This window comes from Solenopsis invicta, chromosome 3 (genome assembly GCF_016802725.1).
Source record: "Solenopsis invicta isolate M01_SB chromosome 3, UNIL_Sinv_3.0, whole genome shotgun sequence".
NCBI classification, from domain to species: Eukaryota; Metazoa; Arthropoda; class Insecta; order Hymenoptera; family Formicidae; genus Solenopsis; species Solenopsis invicta.
This window is the reverse complement of record NC_052666.1, coordinates 24,705,925-24,712,388: the sequence shown is the minus strand read 5'-3', so window position 1 is coordinate 24,712,388 and position 6,464 is coordinate 24,705,925.

Genomic DNA, 6,464 nt, shown 5'->3' with positions numbered 1-6,464 from the left:
ACGACGAAGTCTGGACTCGTCTCTATATTTATCGTCGTGACGACGATGACGATATCGACGGCGCGTAGCGTCCACGAGTGGAGTATAGCCGCGCTCCGGTACCGTTACACCTGGCACTTCTTGCCACTCGCGGACTACGGCTTCCATCATCCTTGGCTTCGTCGGTTCTCCTTCGCATACTTATGGCATCGTCTTTTCGGCATCGTCATTGTCACCTACTCCCATGGACGTGCGTGCGCGCTACTGTACCGTAAACTTCGCTCCGATCGAAAATTCAGAATGCATTCGCTGCGAGCGACAGGGAGGAATTTGCAACGCGCCTTCGGACTACAATAATCACGAAAATTCACTTTGAAAAACCGTGCGATTTTATTATCGTCGGTTGCAATGAGCTTCTTTGCTCAAAATTTGAAACAAAATATTTTTATTATATTTCATTATAATAATCATGTGTAAAAAATTGGATTCAGATTTTTTTTAGATTCTAAATTTCTATAATTTATTTTTTTCTTTAAAGATTAAGAAAATCATTGACATAACATTAATACGTCATATATAATAATTTAATAATTCGGACTATATTATTTAACACTAGAAATACCAATTCGCTCACTTGTTACTCATTAACCCTTACGTAAAGGAGCACATTTTTTCTATGGAACGGATTTGTATTGAGCATTTATTTATTTTTTGAGTTGCTAATTAAGTATCTAAAGTCAGATTTGAAAAATTCAAAATGACAGATTCAATACGATGGATAAATGTTTTTATATCAGGAATTATTTTCAATACACTTATATTTTTTAACAATATTTGGGTCACTGATTACTAAATCTAAAGTCAAATTTAAAAAATTTCAAATGGCGGATTCAGTACGGCGGACACATTTTTTATATAAAGAATTATTTTCAGTAAATTTATATTTTTGAACGACTTCTTGGTTGTTTACTATCAATCTGAGATTAAACTAAGATTTGTCCAAGTTTTAATTTTGTAGGATAATACAATAATTTATCATACAGAAGAAAAAGAGGGGGAAAAAAAAGAGAAAGGTAAAGTTATACAATTGACTGCGCACCTCGCGTCTGCCGAGTGAATATTCATTAAGTACGATCCTGAAGTTCTAATTAACAACAGGTATAAATGCAGTTATAAATGCACGAAGAACATCGGCGATTCTTCTGACAACTACAAAGTCGTTCTGAGCGATAAAAATAATTATGGAGTAATAAAATGGCAATTATTGAGGGCACGGTTTTTTTTTTAACGCGCGCTGTATGCTCCGGATGGTAGAATACGGTGTGTTACCGCGGCTGTAAAATCGTGTCAGCAAGCATCCCAGATGGACGCGAAATGCAGTTTCGTAAGAATGCACGAATTGAATGAACGAATTGAGGAAGCGCATGAATATGATCGTAATTCCGCGATCGCTCGTATAACGTTCAAGGTTCAAGTTCAAGGTAGAGGAAATGCATATAATACATGCCAGCTATTTACAGTAATCGTCGATTGAATGCATTTTTTCGTTTCCCTGCGCTTCGCAGAATTTTTCGTTTCTTCCAGTCGAACTTCTCGTCCTCATGGAGTTGCAAACAATTTTACATATTCAATAAAACGTAAGGAAATACCCCAAAAGAAAATCTTTCCATGGCAAACATATTTTTTTATTAAATGAAAATTCTATTCGTTTTCCACGTACTAGGAAAATTTTCTTTTAGAATTCATTCTTAAAAAAATTTTAACTTATTTAGTAAACTTTTAATAAATTTATAATAAAATTCTTCGACGTCCACATTGTCTCACGGTACAATCGTTTTAAAATTAAATTGTAAGAAAAAATGCTCTTCATGCAGAAAAATGTAAAATTGAATTCTTTGCGTGAGGAATTCAGAAGATTTCAATATCCGCGTCGGCGACCGACTCGCGGTTTCAAAAACATCATTCTAGACTTCTCTACGTAACCGAACACTCGACGAAAGAGAGTGATACACTTCTTAGTAGCTGTGATATTGGTAATGGTCGGCCGATGATCGGATTGACCGCAACCGCGCGTGGAATGCAGCTATGCATCTCATTCGCCGTTCGACGTCCCTCGGTGAAACCGGCAGTATACGCGCACGCGGCGCATACGCGCGAGTATACGTGTACTAGCGGATAAAGAGGTCATCGTAAATACTTCGATGTTAATTCGCCACGAGTTTTGTAGGACACGCCGCGCGAGGCGAAGCGAGGCGAGGCGAACCCCGAGGAGAGGCTCGCTCATACACCGAGCCGAAGCGATTCGAGCGTTAACGCGACTACACGTCTCAGCGTCAGCCTGGACACGTCGAACGGTTTCTCGTGCGCGAAGGTCAACGCCCTGCCCAAACTTCCTAATCGTTTTGCACTGTATCACGTCCGAGGCTGTCTGCCAGGACTGTATCCTCGATACATTCTAAGTCTAGTGCCAATTAATTCATTTGACAACATTAGAGAAACTAAAATGCAATTTGTTTTAAAAGCTAAGAGAACAAGCTCTTCGGCTTGCTTGTTTGATTTCTACTTTCCCTGTAACCCTTCTCGTTAAAGTCTTTGGAATTACGTTAGCTTACGACTAACATGCAATCTGTATTCGGTTAGTAAAAATTTAGTTAAATTAATAACATTTACTTTGAATTAAGCTAGGGGATTAAAGCCTAAACAGAATGGCTAACTTTTATAATTTCAAGGCAATATTATTTATTTTACTTGATACACTTTTATGATATGTAAAAATATAAAGTTACACGGGAAGGACGCGTTATCATTTTAATAGTCCGACAAAATTATTTTCAGAGCTGTCCAGCTAAATTTTTGGATACTTTTGCAAAACAATCCTTTCCATAGAAATGTTTTTATTATTATACGACGATTTATCATCAATCACAAAACGAAACAAATCTTTATAATATAGAATTTCAGACACAAGAAGGTTGTGCGTTATTAAGACAAAATTTAAAATATCATTTTAAAGTTATAAGTCAGCGATTCTACTAAGGTCTGAAGAGTTTAAATTAAAAAAAAATTAAAATATTTTAGTGCTAAAATGCGCGTCCCGATTTATTTTGTATCTTTCAAAGTTTCAAGATTTTTCGTACTCTTTGTAACAAAAAGAAACCAATATAATATAATGATGTTTCAGAAGATTTTTTGTAAAAAAATCCAATATATAACGGTCTTCCGGAAGAAGAACTGCCAGTAAATTTAATTTTACCTATATAGTCGAATGTAATCGAACGGTTCTTTGCCCGGGTCAACGTCTTGTCATGAGCGCTTGACAGTACTTTGCTCGGTATAGCGATACGGCTAATGCCTCATACCTAATGATACACCCTGTGGTTTAAATGCACATCGCGTTGTAAGCTTCCGCTGATGCAACGTTATAAAACGAACGATCGGAATTATTACTCACTGACATTGAACCGACACTGAACTTTAATGGTAGATGCCCCGTTTGCAGGTAAAACCGTATGGTCTCTTTTTGCCCTTCCGCGATCGGCGCATATCATTCAAAGTGAATAATATCAGGAAAATATATAAGTAATTGAGTGGTGGCGCGTATATCGAAAGTTGCTAATAATCGGACAACAGCGGTGACATTGGATTGCAAATAATTATAGAATAGAGTTCTACCCTATAGGTAAAAGTTCATCGGATATATAGAACAAACGTAATTTACAATGTAAATGATTCGTTGATTATGTAAACCTAGTTTTTATTCATCGTCAAACGTTAACTCCCTCGTCTTGCTCAACCTTCTCCTAACCATCTTACAATGTCTACATAGATTGTAACAAAGTAATTTTACTTTGCTCTTAGAATTTAGTTCACGCAAATTATACAAGGTATGGAACCTCACCATCTCATACCTATCTCACAATCCCTTTCTCTATTTTTTATATAATTCTTATTATACTTTTATTAATTTTAGTAATCCTCTGTTTATTAATACTATTATACTTTTAAAGTATGTTAAATTTAAAATACTTCATAAATAACATTTATTTTTATTATATTTAGAAGATTACAAACAGCAATATTTTAGAAAAATTTCAATAACTTGTTGGTAATATTTCAAAAATATTTCAAATTTTTTTCAGTTTGTTTAGCATTATTTCTGCAAGGTTTCAAGTACAAAAATCGCGGACACTTTGCTATCCCAAAGATCTCAGAAATATTGCACACATATTTCACAACCTTTAATGTTTCATTTTTTCGTTTAAAGTATTTCTGAGACATCTCCAAAAAAATTATTACAGTGCTAAATGTACTTTATCATTTATTAAAAATTCATAAAATTTAATTAAAGTTTTTTGATATAATAATAAAATAAAGTAAAAATGTGCGCGCGCGTTTTATAATAATATAATTGTCACCTATTATATATTTGCGCCATTACAAATTCGTTCGCGTCGCACGAACTTCAATATACTCTTACTCGCGCTCCAATACATTTGAGTAAAAGTATGTTGGAGCATGCGACACGAACCTCTTATAACAGCAGGCTACTAAACAAATGATTCCATAAATAATTATTAGCAATCCCTCCTAATGACGGAGATAATACGAGTACTCATAATATCTACACGACCATAATACCACTTTCTCCTTTAGTAGCATGTAAATGTTCTATTACAATTTGTAACAAGTTACTTTTTGAATATTTTAATACCAATTTTAATATTTTTTATTAATTTTCTAAATGAATTGTATAATAAAATACGATTTTTTAAATGAATCCTATACTTCTTTTTAAGATCATATTGAGCTGTCTATCTAAACATCCTGAGACTATTATTATATATTATACAATTTTTATAGTTTCTTGTGTACTAAGAAAGAGATCGTACATTTAACTCCATTTTGCCAAGTTTGTGCATTTTTACTAAAAATTTCTTTGGACATTACAGTATAGTATTCCATTTGCCTTTTTGGAAGGATTTGTTATGTTGATCAATATGTATGACAACGACACGTTTGCGATTAGTAACACATAGAATAACCAATTCGTATAAAATTTAACTTTAATATTGCTTTTTATCACTTTTAACTCGTCTGTTGAATCAAGAACATTTTTATAACTAAAATTTCCAGTTATTTAATTTTTATATCTACAAGTGAAGAAAACCAAATAAAATTGAAGTATACATCATAATTCAGATGTATTCCTTTTTATTTAAAATATAATTATTGTTTAAATTAATGTGGATTTAAGCGTTGCCATTCTCGCTCGATTGCTCCTTGGATTTCCGAACCATTATTTGCTTTACATTAACAAGCTTGTAAGAGACTTCTTATTCTTTCGTCTTTATCCATCGCTTTTTTTCTTTCTTTTTCCGCAATTTTCTCAATACATTTCCCTTCACTATATTTCAATCCTTATCCCAGACCTTGCTATACATTTCTTTCTCAGCCTTACTTATTTCTTCAAACCAAACTTTGATCCTATTGACATTTTTCTGCGTAGGTAATAATCAATATACAAACTTATCGTGTTTAATAATATACGTACATTAAGTGTTTCGCTTTATTGCAATTTATCAGCGATCCTTTGTACCTTCGCGAGTCAACAGAATAGATAAACATTTGTAAAATCGGCAACGTTCGAGCAAATAATGATCGAGCATATTGCTTGAAACAAAACCAGCGTCTCGTGCAGGCCGATGCCAGCACCCTTTGATTGCGTTTTCTGGCTTGGTAAGCAACTTAAGGATGATGGTTCCGTTTTATTTATAAACAGTCGCCCGGCGCTCAAAGGCTCGCTCGCGTGCGCTCGCAGCGAGTTGCCGGGTTGAACGCCTCGAAGTGCAGCAGACCCGATAAAACGCTAACGGAGCGCGCTTTACGTGCTTTTCTTTTTCTCTTTTCCATCGGTCGCGAAATTGTTCGCGTCCGACTTTCATTCGATTGTCGCCGCGGTTATCTTCCATACGCTTTTCATGTTAGGTTGGAACGCAAGAGTTGAAATGTAATTGCGACGGATCGCGTCTCGGTGGCAACGGCGGCGATGCGCTCGCTCCTCTTGCGTAATTCCGACGCCGCAGTCACGCTTGGTAAAAAGTGTTACGTCCGTTGCAATTAGAACGAGTGGAAGGAAAAAGACGACACTTGAACCTCAACGAAGGCAATTAGGCGATCGTACCTCGATGAAAATATAGACGTTGCGTTAACTTTTATTTATCGTGTGCAATTCTCTTTTCGTGAATAAAAGAAGAGAATATTTGCACTTGAAAGGTTTCACTTTTTTTGCGCGCGCAGAAACATTAATTTTTACTTCTATATTTTTTCCAGTCTAGAACTCACTATAAGCAAACGAGTGAAGATTGTACAAACAGAGCAATCTTTTTCTTTTTATATAAAATTCGGTCTTTGCGTTAAAAAATTGCTTCGCGCAATCAAGCTTCCTGTATTTACGAGGGTACGACGTACGACAATTAAGTGACGCA